This window comes from Lithobates pipiens, unplaced genomic scaffold (genome assembly GCF_037356315.1).
Source record: "Lithobates pipiens isolate NorthernLeopardFrog02 unplaced genomic scaffold, aLitPip1_a1.2 Scaffold_30, whole genome shotgun sequence".
Taxonomy (NCBI): domain Eukaryota; kingdom Metazoa; phylum Chordata; class Amphibia; order Anura; family Ranidae; genus Lithobates; species Lithobates pipiens.
In genome coordinates, this window is record NW_027507791.1 from 127,097,733 (window position 1) to 127,113,354 (window position 15,622).

The 15,622-nt window shown below is 46.1% G+C and overlaps 1 long non-coding RNA gene across 1 annotated transcript in view; it reads right to left on the minus strand.

The window, feature by feature from the left end:
* Positions 1 to 5,279: 5,279 nt before the first annotated feature.
* Positions 5,280 to 15,622, minus strand: part of LOC143942122 (uncharacterized) — a 46,878-nt gene continuing 36,535 nt past the window's right edge. Inside the window, exons 3-4 of the long non-coding RNA XR_013264699.1 lie at positions 5,528 to 5,635; positions 5,280 to 5,418 (exon numbers count right to left, since the gene is read on the minus strand). This is a non-coding gene — a long non-coding RNA (uncharacterized LOC143942122). The remainder of the gene's footprint in view (positions 5,419 to 5,527; positions 5,636 to 15,622) is intronic.

Below are 15,622 nucleotides of genomic sequence, written 5' to 3' on the forward strand. Positions count from 1 at the left end.
AGGGGTCCATTGAACTTGGTGTTGAGTTGTTCTCTGTACGGTCAACCCAGAGGACACGGGGGCACTCTTTACGTCTAGAGGAAAAGAGATTTCATCTTCAAGTACGGAAAGGTTTCTTCACAGTTAGAGCTGTGAAAATGTGGAATAGACTCCCGCCAGAGGTGGTTCTGGCCAGATCAGTAGATTGCTTTAAGAAAGGCCTGGATACTTTCCTGATGGTACATAATATAACTAGGTACTAACATAGGTAAAGTTGATCCAGGGAAAATCCGATCGCCTCTTGGGGGATCAGAAAGGATTTTTTTCCCCTGCTGTAGCAAATTGAAGCATGCTCTGCTGGGGTTTTTTTCGTCTTCCTCTGGATCAATTGTGGGCATAAAATTGGGTATTTGGATTGTACGATTATTTTTTTATTTTATTTATTTGTTTTTAAGGTTGAACTGGATGTAATTGTAATTATGTAACTATGTAACTATGTAACCTCATCCAGAGGCTTATGTCCTTGTGATCCCAGAGCTCTTCTCTGCGCTGCCGAAATTGCTTGTCATACCTGAGCCACGCCATACCCCCGTATACCCTGTAGGCCTCTCCCACCGAGTCCATGTAGCAGAATAATGCTGAACAATGTTCAGGGGTTCTTCTCTCCAATCACGCTGGCCATAATGGCGAACGCCTGCAGCCAATTCGCAAACGTTCGTGGGATCAACCTATACCGCCATTTTTCCTCGTCATTCTTCTTACTATCATTGGGTTTTACCCTGTCGAGGTTAAACTTCTCGAGAGGCAGTAGCGAAAAAATTTCCACATACTCACACTTCACAATCTTCTCCCTGACTTCGGGGCTTCAAGTGTGAACCCAATGGTCCCTCGAAGCATACATACACTTTGCGGCGTCCGCAATGCAAACCACATCTGCCCTGCCTCCCCCTTCCAACGCAGCAGCCCTTTCCCCTGTCACCGGCACCCCTGCCGGGGTAGACCCCGGTCCTACGGTACCACCGGGTCAGTGGGAGGAGCCAGCACGGCATGTGCCGCTGGCGGCTCCCCCGACCCAACCCCCCTCCTGAGGCCCCGGAGCCCGGTGGCCCCCACACTGCCATCTGTGGTGCCCACTCACTCGCGCCCTGCGCAAAGCGCTGCACCAATTCCTGCAGCCCCCCTAAGAGCACTTGTAACTGCGAGTCGGGGCCCACAGGGGCAGGCACGGCACATGACGTCCCAAGCATCCCCCAGGGGGCCCCCCGGACAGCGGCCCACCCACTGTGGCCCCTGACCCATCCCCGACAACACCCCCAGGTAACTCATGCAAAGCATTAGAAACAGACACTGATGACACAGACAGACTTACCGGGCTGACCAGGGGGGATCCCCGCCGCCGCTGTCCTTGCCTCTACCGCAGCCGGATTCTCCTGCTGATCTTCTAGGTCAGACACACTCAACTCCCTCTCCGACAGGTCCCCGGGAGCGTGCAGGGGCTCCGTGTCCTCCAAGCGCAAGGATGAGGATCTTGTCACCGCTCTTCTGGGCCCTTGCCGGCCCCGCCTCTCGACCTCCGCTCCGCCCACCGCTGCTTGCTGCTGCCCGACAGGTGCCCTGGAAACGGCACTCCTCGGAGGTCCCCGTCCGCCATCTTGACCCCTCCTCTGACCCTCCGAAACGCTGCCGTTGATTGGGAAGGCTCTGCGGTCGTCTACTCTGCTGCCCCACGCTGAGGCCTACCCCTCACCGCGCTAGCGGTGGAGGGGGTGCCCGTGCCTGCACATTGACTCCGCCGAACGGGTGGGGGGGAGGCGCTGGCCCACACTGAAGCCCCACCCATGGAGCGCCACCGAAGCCGAGGATTCCGTCCAGGCCCTGAACCGGCGGAAGCTGGGATACGCTTCGCAGGCGGGCCTGACGGGTCCCGCACGGGGGGGCTCCTATTGTGGCATGCTGCTCGGGGGGAAACCTCTGGCGAGAAACGCTCCGGAGGCCAAGACCTCTGTGCGCGTGGCGTGTCCAGCCCCCCAGCCTCAGCCTGCTCCCTTATCAGCGGTGCCACTTGCCTCTGTAGCCAGTCTGGACCGTGGCAAGCAGCAGCCACTCTAAGCTGGGCAAAGATGTGATCTAAATCAGCCATCGTTAGGAAATTACGGAGCTCAAGCTGTGGTGAAATTCCTCTCACAGAATGCTGCCTGGGACTCCGCCTCTTCCTTAACTACATTAATGCCTCCTCCCCTCCCAATCTTTTCCTAGCCACCCCCCTTTTAAACCGCAACTCCTCACTAGATTAACCCCTGCTGTACCCTTCTCCCACTGTCATGCAGGCCCTTTCACTATGTTTCGCTTCACTCCTCTCGTTCTCCGGGCCTCTCTTTTTGAGCCCAAACACCCCTATAGTAGACGTTATGGGGAACCAAGGGAACCCCTTAGTCTCATAGGTAAAGTGTTAAAACTATCTCTTATGTGCTAACGCAAACTAAAAGAATCCCTTTCTCTTTAAGAGCATTGCTATAGTATAACCCCCTGAACATACCTGTCTGTGATGACAGCGTGTGTACAGATGTTTATTTTTCATAACTGTTCTTGCTAAGCTTGTGACATTTTCCTACTTTTCAGTAGTGGTGGCCGTTCAAAGGCTTAATTGCTTTAATTAACTCAGTGACAAAAACTCTCAGTCTGTTGGCACTTAGATTGTGATCCTGCAACCTGGATAATCTTTGTGCAGGGCTCAGCTGAGAGTGTCATTGTCACGTAAGTGCCAGCATGGGGTGAGGTTCATAGTTTCATAGTTAGTAAGGTTGAATAAAGACATCAGTCCATCCAGTTCAACCTGAGTGAGTATCTACAATTGTCTGGGACTCCGCCTCCGCCTCTTCCTTAACTACATTAATGCCTCCTCCCCTCCCAATCTTTTCCTAGCCACCCCCCTTTTAAACCGCAACTCCTCACTAGATTAACCCCTGCTGTACCCTTCTCCCACTGTCATGCAGGCCCTTTCACTATGTTTCGCTTCACTCCTCTCGTTCTCCGGGCCTCTCTTTTTGAGCCCAAACACCCCTATAGTAGACGTTATGGGGAACCAAGGGAACCCCTTAGTCTCATAGGTAAAGTGTTAAAACTATCTCTTATGTGCTAACGCAAACTAAAAGAATCCCTTTCTCTTTAAGAGCATTGCTATAGTATAACCCCCTGAACATACCTGTCTGTGATGACAGCGTGTGTACAGATGTTTATTTTTCATAACTGTTCTTGCTAAGCTTGTGACATTTTCCTACTTTTCAGTAGTGGTGGCCGTTCAAAGGCTTAATTGCTTTAATTAACTCAGTGACAAAAACTCTCAGTCTGTTGGCACTTAGATTGTGATCCTGCAACCTGGATAATCTTTGTGCAGGGCTCAGCTGAGAGTGTCATTGTCACGTAAGTGCCAGCATGGGGTGAGGTTCATAGTTTCATAGTTAGTAAGGTTGAATAAAGACATCAGTCCATCCAGTTCAACCTGAGTGAGTATCTACAATTGTCCCTATCCCTCTACATTGCACACTCACATCAGTCCCTACCCTCAAAGAGCCAACAATCCAAGGTCCCCATTCATATACTAGGGCCAATTTTTTGGACAGAAGCCAATTAACCTACCTGCATGTCTTTGGAGTGTGGGAGGAAACCGGAGTACCCGGAGGAAACCCACGCAGACACAGGGAGAACATGCAAACTCCAGGCAGGTAGTGTCGTGGTTGGGATTTGAACCAGCGACCCTTCTTACTGCTAGGTGAGAGTGCTAACCACTACACCACTGTGCTGCCCAGGTTGACCAGTATTTTATCACAAGTTGGTGAGAAGTGCAGTGGTCTCGTCTCACATATCGTCACAGTTACCACTATGGCAAAGAGTCAATTAGGCTCTGTGCCATCACAGCTGTTATATATACCATCCTTAATTATGGGGTGCCCCATATATAGTTCTATTCGTTGTTGGTAAATCTAGAGGAAATTGTGCACAAACTATATATATGTGCGTTACTAAATTATCTTGTATTAGATTTATACTTATTTGGGGTGAACACCACAGACACCATGTGAATTGATTAGTTGGAAGGCCAAGGAATAAGCATTTTTTTTTAAATGGTATACGCATTACCCCTCATGATATGGCACTAACCAGAAATAAAGCACATTTCTGTCCCCATCCATTCAAATGGAACTCTCTTGAAAAATCTAGAAATATCTAGAAAAATGTCCATGAACTGATCAGGGAACTGTGATATGTGATATGTGATTTTCTGTTTTACTTTTTCCGATACACTTGTGTGTGTTTACGTCGGCTGGAATATAAAGGCCTATGCACTCAGTGATTTTTATGCTGAATGTTAATTGAGGATGGATGTGTGGATGACACCTGATTCTGAAAACATATGGCTATTTAAACCCACTTGCCCAACTCCTCCTAGCCCTGAGGAAACTAGCAGTGATTGGCTAGTGAAATGCATCAGTGTGACGTCAGCACGTCGAACGGGGGATCGTTCACCCACTGCACGAGCGAAGCGCAGTGTTGGGGGCTGAACGCCGGCTTCGTGTACTTCGGTTGAAACCACCAGTCTGTGTGAACGGCATCTCATACATAGCAGGAAATCCTCCAGTTGTCCAAATTTCAGTATATACTGAACATGGCTCAAACTCGGATCAATGGGTAGAGGCGCATGGAAGTGGTGGACACAAAGGACTTGGTGAGAGTATTTCTATCCAATTATGAAACAGCAATGGTGTTTTATTTCCCATGTTGCCTCCCTACTCTGTACCTGATGGAGATGTATCCGTGCTACTAGTGTATTGAATGACTTTGTGCTAAGTCCGTTCCTCAAGCATCAGCAAAACCACCCCCTCTGCTTTTATAAGGTGGAATCTGTCCAAAAATTTCAATAAGGGACTAACTATCATCCCGTTGTGGACTTTTATTCAACACCCTATAATTGATCCCAGGACAGCTATGCACAAATTAATTCCCTCCACACCATACACATTCAAATGAGCCGCCCGACCCAATAACCATAAAGCCCCATACACACATCAGATTTTCTGCTGATTTTTGTCTTCAGATTAACCAAAACCAAGTAGTGCAAGGGCCTGCCTGATTGCATACAAATTGAAACTCCTAAGGTTTGACCTCATATTATATGTGGGAATAGGAGGAAATAAGGGATTTTAACGGTGCAAAAATATAAACAAATTGGAATCCAGTGAGAAAGAAATGATAGTTTTTTTTATTTTTTTATAAGTTCAAAGTTAAAAATATATATAGCACATTATTACAAAAAGTAAAAATATGGTGGTCATAACAAATGGGTTATTGCAGAAGAGACAATGTTGCACATTAGCCCGACATGTTTCGCTGATTTGCTTCTTCAGGGGATGTGCAAAACTGGACCACAATTATCAGAATAAACTATACATTTGATAGAAAACAGAAAAAATAAATGAATACGGGAAATAAACCATCAGTTTACTTATAATAGAAGCATATTGTCTTCCAAGCAAAAAGGAAACAGACTTACCCCAGACAAAACGTCCCACCCATGTCAACCACCAAATGAACCCGCAGATATCACAGACCCCCAAGGGGAAACAACCATGATGTAGTCACAGAGGACAGAGAAACCATGCTAAAACATAATATAGAGTAAGGAATCAAAATTAATCAAGAGCAGGTATATTGAAGAAAAAAATCCTAGCTGTAAAAATAAAAACAGCTGTCGATGAAGGAGTTTTTTTACTCTCAGAAAAAATATATTTACTTACTTAAAAGGTATATAGACGGAACATGTGATGGAGGGTGACTAAGGAATAGCCTGCTTAGATGATAAATGCAGGATGTATATCTAATGAAATAATATATAAAAAATGTGTAATAAAAAAAAAAAAGAAAGAAATTATTTTAATAATGGATTAATGGCAAAAAGAATGAGAAAATAGCTATTTGTTAAATAAACATATATCTTTTATTATTTCTCTGAGGATGACAGAAGAATCTGTACTAGAGAAAAATAAATGATTGTTTTCAATTTTAAATTACAGAAAAGGGGACTATGTCTCTTCAAAGTAAACACTAATATAAACAAGTAAAAAGATATATATGATTATTAAAAATAGATAAACTTCGGGCAGATTATGTAGCATAATTATAATGGGTAATAAAACAGTATAATTAGCAGGGGCTTAAACGCAAGATTAGAAAGAGAGAGATGTGGAAACAACAAATGCGGATAAACCTACCAATAAAAAGTTCCTGTAGAGCATAAGCCGCGTACACACGGGCGGACTGTATGGCCTACTTAGTCCGTCGAAACACATTTCAGCGGACAGTCCGCTCGTGTGTGGGCTTCAGCGGACTTTTTCAGCGTGCAGTCTGGCGTACTAAGTATTTCGGAATTTCCGTAATACTGTCCGTCATACTTTGGTTTCAGCGGACAATCCACTCGTGAGTAGGCTAGTTCGACGGACTAAGAATGGCGCATGCTCAGAAAGGATTTACATGGCGGAAGGTTGCATTGCTGTGTATTCGACGTCCTATTTCTAGTCCCGTCGTACGTGCTGTACACGTCATCGCGCAAGCTTTCGACGGACTGTTTGTGCATCCATGTGTGGTCAAGTCCGTTCATTCGAAAGTATGACGGACTGTCCATCGGATTGTATGACGGACTAAGTAGGCCATACAATCCGCCCATGTGTACGCGGCTTTAGTCTGTCCTCCAAGTCTGGCAGCAAACACTGCCATACGAGTCGCCTTTAATCTGTCCTGCATCGAGTCGGCGTCTGACATCACCGAGTCAATGCGGACGCGAAGACGCCATTGCGCATGCGCCAGGAACTAAAAACGCTCACCGTACTACGAAACCCAGAAGGCCCAGATATTCCCACATATTTTCTTGTTTTTGGGATGTGGTGCCAACTAATCTGGGTGTTTCGCTATTCATCGGACTAAAAATATATACATTTTCTCATATTATATGGTTTTAGTAAATCGGAAGGAAAAAAATCAGCAGAAAATCTGATAATGTGTAGTTACCAGAAGTTGTGTTTGCTATAATCAAATTTTAAGAAGGAGCTCTATATATACCATTTGTCATTCTGTAGCTAACTATTGGTCAGTGTGAGTGCTTGAATGTGATTACTGAATGTGTGATGCATGCGCAGCTGTGAACTCCCTCTTTTAATCAATGACAACGCTGTCTGTGGGCTACTTTATAAGGGTCCTTTCACACGGGACGGATCCGTGATGATCCGCTTGCTCAGCGGGGATCGCTCTGTTGATCCCCGCTGAGCTGGCGGATGACAGGGCGGTCCCTGCACACTGTGCAAGGACCGCCCTGTCAGATCTCCGCTATCCCCTATGGGGGGGATCGGATGAACACGGACCATCTGTCCCTGTTCACCTGATCCGCTCTGCAGACGGATAGAAAAATAGGATTTTTCTCCGTCTGCAGAATCGGATCATAGAGGAGACGGGTGATATCGGGTGTCAGTGGATGTTCATCCGCTGACACCCGCTATCCCATAGGGATGAAAACGGATGGATGAAATACGGACATACTGTCCGCACGTGTGAAAGGAGCCTAAGTCTCCTTTTTCATTAAATTGTGTGTAATTTTTTCTATTTAATAAATCAATTAAATCAATCACAGTGTTCTATGTCTGGCCCTATTGGGTGCCTATCAGCATGTGTTGTTAAGACGTGCTAATACATGACAACACACCGTAAAAGCACAGATAAAAATGCAATACAACACAAATGGGTCAAATGAACCTGAATCATTAATCCCAAAATAAAAAAACTTATATCATGCCTGGTTTTAACCATCTGCCTAGTGGGCACTTTTACCCCCTTCCTGCCCAGGCCAATATTCAGCTTTTAGTGCTGTTGGAATTTGTATGACAATTGCGCAGTAATGCAGCACTGTACCCAAATTACATTTTTATCACTTTTTTTCACACAAATAGAACTTTCTATTGGTGGTCTTTAATCACCACTGGGTTTTTTATTTTTTGCTAAATAAACGAAGAACCGAAAATTTTGAAATAAAAACCAAAACCTTTTCAGTTTGTTTTTTGGAAACAGATAATTTTTCTCCTTCACTGATGAGGCTGCACTGATGGGCACTGATAGGTTGCACTGCTGGGCACTGATGAGGTGGCACTGGTGGGCAGATGAGCACTGATAGGCAGCACCAATAGGCACTGATAGGCGGCACTGATGGGCTCTGATAGGTGGCACTGATGGGCACTGGTTGGTGGCACTAATAGGTGACACTTATGAGGAGGCACTGAAAAGTTCGGACAGGTTGGTGGGGTGTGGCCGGATGGAGATGGGTGTGAGCGAGTGAGAGGGAGTGAGAGGGAGTGCCCGAGCTCTCTGCCTCCGCCCCGTGACTAGAGGAATGTAAGCTGCTGGGTGGCTACAGCCGTCGTTTCCTGATTCCCCCTGCTGTGGCTCCGTACTGAGCGTCCGGACCTGGAAAGCGTTTATCACTCCCATTGCCGGCCGGCGCTGTCGGAGATTGCCGAGACTACCCCGAGGAGGGTCCCGCGGAAGGCTCGGGATATCGCGAGATCTCGACAGGAGACCCGAAGCTACACGAACCTATGTGACGCTGCACGAGGACAAGCGGAGAAGGCTCTGTGGCTGCCCCGGACCGACACAAGATTTCTCGGCAGCATTCGGTAGAGTATACCACTCCCGTCAACCAACGGTAACCCTAGCTCTGGAATTATGAGGTATGCTAAATAATCTAGGGGGACTGGCAGAAGGCAGTGGAGTATTTGGACAGAAGCTGTGTGTTTAAAGAATTAAAGACGGAGATTGTGGTCTTGTCAATGATAGACAGTAAGGAAGTGCACTGGTGTCCCCTGCCTTGACGGAACGTTTGTTTCCCCCCCCCTGCTTTTCTATTGCTAACTGACAGTCGGAGGGAGCTTAGCTCCATAACATAATCAATGTAAGACTTTGGCATTGTGTGGCTAACAGATTGGCTGATTCCCCCCCCTCAAGCTCTTTAAGTCAAAAGTTGGGTTCTTGCCGAGGGGACTCGATTTAGTGACATACACTATCATATCATTACCCTCTGCTGGCTCAGCGTTTTTTTACGCGGACATTACCATGCTTAGCAAAAGAGCTGCGGAGGACATGCTACATGGGGAGGGGAATCAAAAAACGCGTGCTGCCAAGGAAAAATTAAATCAAGCTTCTGTGGCCTCAAAACTTGAGCGCTTTGCACATGCGACTTCTCCAGGCAGGAAAGTACAACATCATCCGCTAGGCCAACTCAAAACGCAGGGGATACTGGGGGATAGGAGAAGTGCGGGTCATTTGGCACCAGATCCTGGTACCCTACCTCCAGGAGGGGGGGTAGGTGAGCTATCTCAGGAGGAAAACAAGATGACCCAAAGATCCGTAGGGGGCGGTGAACCTACTCTACGAGAGATACTGTCGGCGGTCAATGAGTGCAAGAACTCTATCTCTGGCCTTGATAGTCAATTAAGAAATATTAAAAATGAACTGCACTCTATGAGCCAATTATTAAGCAATACCATCGACAGAACAAATGCCCTAGAGGGAAGATTAAGCATGGTGGAAGATGAGCTATCCCCCCTGCAGGAGAAAATAGTCGCACTTCAGAAACAAATTGCACAAGCATCCAAAATTGACGACATGGACAATAAGAACCGCAGGAATAATGTGCGATTAATTGGTCTTCCAGAGGGAAGCGAGGGTTCTAACCCCATAACTTTTTTGGAGAATTGGTTTAAGGAATTACTAGGAGATGTCTCCTTCTCCTCGCTCTCTTGCATCGAAAGAGCCCACAGAGTTCCTCTTAGATCTCATCTATCAGAGGGACGCTGCAGGCCAATGATATTGAAATTTATCAATTACAATGATCGAATGATTTTGATGCAGAGAGTTAGGGGGTTAGGAGACATCTTCTATAGGGGGACTAGAGTATCATTTTACCCAGACTTTTCATCGGATTTACAGAAACAGAGAGCGGAGTTTATTCCTGTTAAGCGCACCTTGCAAAAGTACAAGATAACTTATGCCTTATTGTACCCAGCCCGACTCCGTGTGTCCGCTCTGGGTTCAACATTAACTTTTAATTCTCCGCTGGAGGTTGTGAACTGGCTGGAGGAACATAAGGGGACTCTTTAGCGGGGCTTAGAGTCGGTCTGTATTAGCCCTTGTATTAGCTCTCGTGGGGGGGGGGAGTTTCCGCTGCTCAGTTTTGTTTTGCTTTGCTTTGCCCCATGTTACCAATGGTTAATAGGGTGGGGTAGGGAAGTAGATGGATACAATGAATAGACTAGGGAACGGGGCTAATGTATCACGGGTTATTGAGCACTATAGGGTGAATCATATTGTGTATAAAGCTTATGTAAGACGTGGTTATAGTTGAGGTGGGAAGGTGGGGGTGTGGGGAGGGGGGGGTGCAAGGGGGAATGCAAACTTGTGTATAAATATTACTAGAAACACTTTATTTACGAACTCATCTTAACGAATGGATGGGGAGTTATAACGCCACTGTTTGTTATTTGAGTGAGGTGGGTAAAACGATATCACATGTTGAATTAAATTTTACATAATTCTATACTAGTTGTGGCAAATGAGGTTCTATAGCTGAGTTGGGAGGGTGAGATTTGAGGGGGGGTCGGGGTGGGGGTAGGGGGAGTCGGGATATATATACATTTTGAGGGTAAATAATATTATAACCACTGAGTTTATGAAGCTACAACAGCACCTCCCCTCCCCCCCTTTTTTTTTTTCTTTCTCTTTTTTTCCCCTCCCTCCCCTTTCTGTTCTTTATATAGAGGGGCATAATTGTTGTTATGGAGGGATTACGATCCCACCCTAGAACCTGTGTTAAATGGGTATGGCAGGGCTATTTGGGGGGGCAGTGAGCACGGGTACTCTTGAATGGGGTATGATTATACCGGCTACAATTGAGACCCCTAGGGGTTGCTCTGATGGGCAGGGTTGGGAGGGTGGGGGGAGGGAGGTGAGTCTTCGAACACGTGCTGTGGGTATCGGAGTGGTGACGGGGGGCAGGTTGGGATGGGGGGTGGCATTGGGGGGAGGAAGCGGTTCCCTCCCCCCTCGCCTTCTCCCTTCCCTGGGCATACCAACCACTGGAGTTGATGGGTAGGTGGAATATAATTTCATGGAATGTGAGAGGCCTGGGAGATCCTAAGAAAAGGGGGTCTGTGATGTTGGAGACGGAGGGAAAGGGACCTGGTTTGCTTTTTCTACAGGAAACCCACCTAACTCCAACTACGGCCCCTCAGCTACATAACCGGAAATTCCAGGCATACTACCATTCCTTCTATTAATCGTATTCTCGCGGTTTGAGTGTGCTAGTTTGGAAGGGTACAGATTTTTTATGCAAAGAGTCTCATATTGATGGGGAGGGGAGATTTGTCTTTTTGAATTGCCTGATGGATGGGCAAGAATATGTCTTAGCCAATATTTATATACCCCCCTCCCTTTAAGTTAGAGGTTATGTATAAATTTCTCATGTTTAGCTTGGGCAAACTGGGTGTCCCGTGGATAATAGCCGGAGACTTTAATGAAACTATAGATAAGCGCTTGGACAGATTCCCTTGTCCAGCTGGGAATAGAACAGGTCGACTACATGAATTCTTACTAGAAGTCGGACTAAGGGATATCTGGCGCACGCGACACCCTCAGGATAGGCAGTATTCTTGCTACTCTAGCACCCACCAGACGCTATCAAGAATAAATATGGGTTTGGGGAACAAAGAGGCATCAGGGTTGGTGGTAGATATAGAATACGGGGTACGTGGGATTTCAGATCATTCCCCTCTAGTTATAACCTTGAATACGGGAGAGAGTGTCCCACTGAGAGAGTGGAGAATAAACCCCGCTTGGTTGGAACTAATTGATAGCTCTAACCTCCTAGTGGATCGCATAGGGGAATTCCTCCAAATTAACAGAGGGACAGCGCGCCCGGAATAGTTTGGGACTCCCTAAAAGCCTTTCTTAGAGGAATACTCATACAGAAAATTGCAATAACAAGAAGGGAAGCTCGAGAGCAAGAGAAAGAAATTAGAAATTATGTTATCCAGGCTGAGAGAGTGTTTGTGGAGGACCCATCGCCGGGGAAACAACAGGCCTGGGTGGATAGTCAACAGATATATAAAATGGCACTTTTAAAAAAGGTAGAGAATCAACGCATCTTCCAACGTCAATATTATTTTGGCGAAGGAGAGAGGGTGGGTCGAGTTCTTTCCCTACTAGTTCAATCTAATGGCCCCTCTACAGTAATACAGGCAATTAAAACACAGAATGGTGATCTTGTCTCCAGGCCCCCCGAGATTATGAAGGTACTTAGTGACTATTATAGAAACCTATATAAATCAACTACACAGGACCACGAGCGTCTGGCCACTGATTTTTTACATCAAACAGCTATTCCTATGCTTTCAGACCAGGATAAATTGAATCTTGATTTACCACTTACTTTGGAAGAACTAAAAAGTGCGATGACTAGCATGCCCAACTATAAATCTCCCGGCCCTGATGGGCTTCCAGTAGAAATCTATAAACGATATAGCAAACAGCTGATGCCGGCACTACTGGAAAGGTTAAATCATGCATTAGAGGCGGGAGAGCTCCCCGCTTCAATGCTGGAGGCCAATATCACTCTAATTCTTAAAGAGGGGAAGGATCAACAAGAGGTTTCATCATATCGGCCGATATCCCTGTTATGTTCAGATGTAAAAATCCTAGCCAAGGTCCTAGCAACTCGTCTAAATAACTATATTCATAAATTAATACATCCAGACCAGTCCGGGTTTATCCCGGGCAGAACAACCAATACTAACATCAGGAGGGTTTTTTTAAATCTACAAATACCTAGAGACAATGATGGCCCAGGCGCCATATTAGCTTTAGACGCTACTAAAGCCTTTGATAGCCTGGAGTGGGGTTATCTTTGGGGCGTATTGGAACGCTTTGGCTTTGGCCCCTTATTTATCCAATGGGTAAAGTTACTCCATAGGGGACCTAGGGCAAAGATTAAAATGGGGACCCTATTTTCCGATACATTTCACTTAGAAAGGGGTACGAGGCAGGGGTGCCCGTTGTCTCCCCTCCTGTTCATGCTGGCTATGGAACCCCTGGCTGTGCTGGCGAGATCGCGCCCGGACATCCAGGAGGAGAAGATGGCCTTATTTGCAGACGATGTCCTGTTTTTTATTGGTGATATGGGCTCTACTTTGAACAACGTAGTGCAGTTGATGGAGGAATTTGGGCAACAATCAGGTTTGGTCATTAACTGGAGCAAATCAGCCCTTATGCCATTGTCGGGGTCTGGAGACTTAACATCGCCTACAGTTTCGGGATTAGAAGTGGTGCCCAAGCTAAAATACTTGGGTGTCTGGATTTCTAGAGATATAAATCAGTATGTTGAGGAGAACCTGGTACCATTATTGGCGAAATTGAAGCAGAAGGTTAATAACTGGTGTCGTCTCCCCCTGTCTGTGGCGGGACGCTGCAACTTAGTAAAAATGATTTGGCAGCCACAGATTTTATACATTCTCCATAATTCCCCAATCTGAATTAACCAGAAGTGGTTTAACAGATTGGAGGTACTGATTCGTGAATTAATATGGAAGAAGAGACAGCCTCGGATTCGGCTGCAGAAGTTGCAGAAGTTGCAGCTCCCTGCAGAAAAGGGAGGAGTAGCGATACCGCATCCAAGAACATACTTTCTATCAGCCCAGCTCCAGCATTTAGCTGGGGCTGGACTTGAAGGGGGTGATTGTCCAAACCATAAATTGATGATTGACAAAGCATATCACAGCTTGACACAGTAAGGTCCACCAGAAGATCCTTAAAAGCTACACATCATGCCGAGACCCAAAGAAATTCAGGAACAATTGAGAAAGAAAGTAATTGAGATCTATCAGTCTGGAAAGGGTTATAAAGCCATTTCCAAAGCTTTGGGAATCCAGCGAACCACAGTGAGAGCCATTATCCACAAATGGCGAAGACATGGAACAGTGATGAACCTTCCCAGGAGTGGCCGGCCGCCCAAAATTACCCCAAGAGTGCAGCGACGACTCATCCAAGAGGTCACAAAAGACCCCACAACAACGTCCAAAGAACTGCAGGCCTCACTTGCCTCAGTTAAGGTCAGCGTTCATGCCTCCACCATCAGGAAAAGACTGGGCAAAAATGGCCTGCATGGCAGAGTTCCAAGGAGAAAACCACTGCTGGGCAAAAAGAACATCAAAGCTCGTCTCAATTTCTCCACAACACATCTTGATGATCCCCAAGACTTTTGGGACAACATTCTGTGGACCGATGAGACAAAAGTGGAACTCTTTGGAAGGTGTGTGTCCAAGTATATCTGGCGTAGAAGGAACACTGCATTTCATAAAAAGAACATTATACCAACAGTAAAATATGGTGGTGGTAGTGTGATGGTCTGGGGCTGTTTTGCTGCTTCAGGACCTGGAAGACTTGCCGTGATAAAAGGAACTATGAATTCTGCTGTCTACCAAGAGATCCTGAAGGAGAATGTCCGACCATCTGTTCGTGTACTCAAGCTAAAACGAACTTGGGTTCTGCAGCAGGACAATGATCCTAAACACACCAGCAAGTCCACCACCGAATGGCTGAAGAAAAACAAAATGAAGACTTTGGAGTGGCCTAGCCAAAGTCCTGACCTGAATCCTATTGAGATGTTGTGGTATGACCTTAAAAAGGCCGTTCATGCTCGAAAACCCTCTAATGTAACTGAATTAGGACAATTCTGCAAAGATGAGTGGGCCAAAATTCCTCCAGGACGCTGTAAAAGCCTCATTGCACGTTATCGCAAACGCTTGGTTGCAGTTGTTGTTGCTAAGGGTGGCCCAACCAGTTATTAGGTTTAGGGGGCAATCACTTTTTCACACAGGGCCATGATGGTTTGGATTTTTTTTCACCTTTAATAATAAACACCTTCATTTACAAATTGCATTTTGTGTTTACTTGTGTTGTCCTTGACTATTGTTTAAATTGGTTTGATGTTCCGAAACACTTAAGTGTGACAAACATGCAAAGGAGCAGGAAATGAGGAAGGGGGCAAACACTTTTTCACACCACTGTATATACTTTTTTTCTATGTTTGGAAAATCACGTTTTATGTAAAAAAATCTTTTTCAATAAAAAGTAATTAAATTATGAGGAGGCACTGATGGGCATTGACTGGCAGCACTGATGGGCACTTATTGTCAGCACTGGTGGGCACTTATTGTCAGCACTGGTGGGCACAGATTAGGAGCACTAGTGGGCACAGATTGGCAGCACTGGTGGGCACTGTTTGGACTGCACTGATAATCGGGACACTAATAATCAGTGCCCTGATTTCAGTGTACATGTCCCTTTTAGAGAAACTGGTTATCAGCTCTCTTCTTCTCTCCTCATGCTGTCAGCATGAGGAAAGAAGGGTTAATAACCGGCTTCTATTTATATTCGTGATCAGCTGTGTTTGGACACAGCTGATCACGTGGTAAGGAGCCGCTGATTGGCTCTTTACCTCAATCAGTGATCACAGAAAGCGACGCCTGCGTCCTGCAGCAGGCGTGATCCCAGGAGG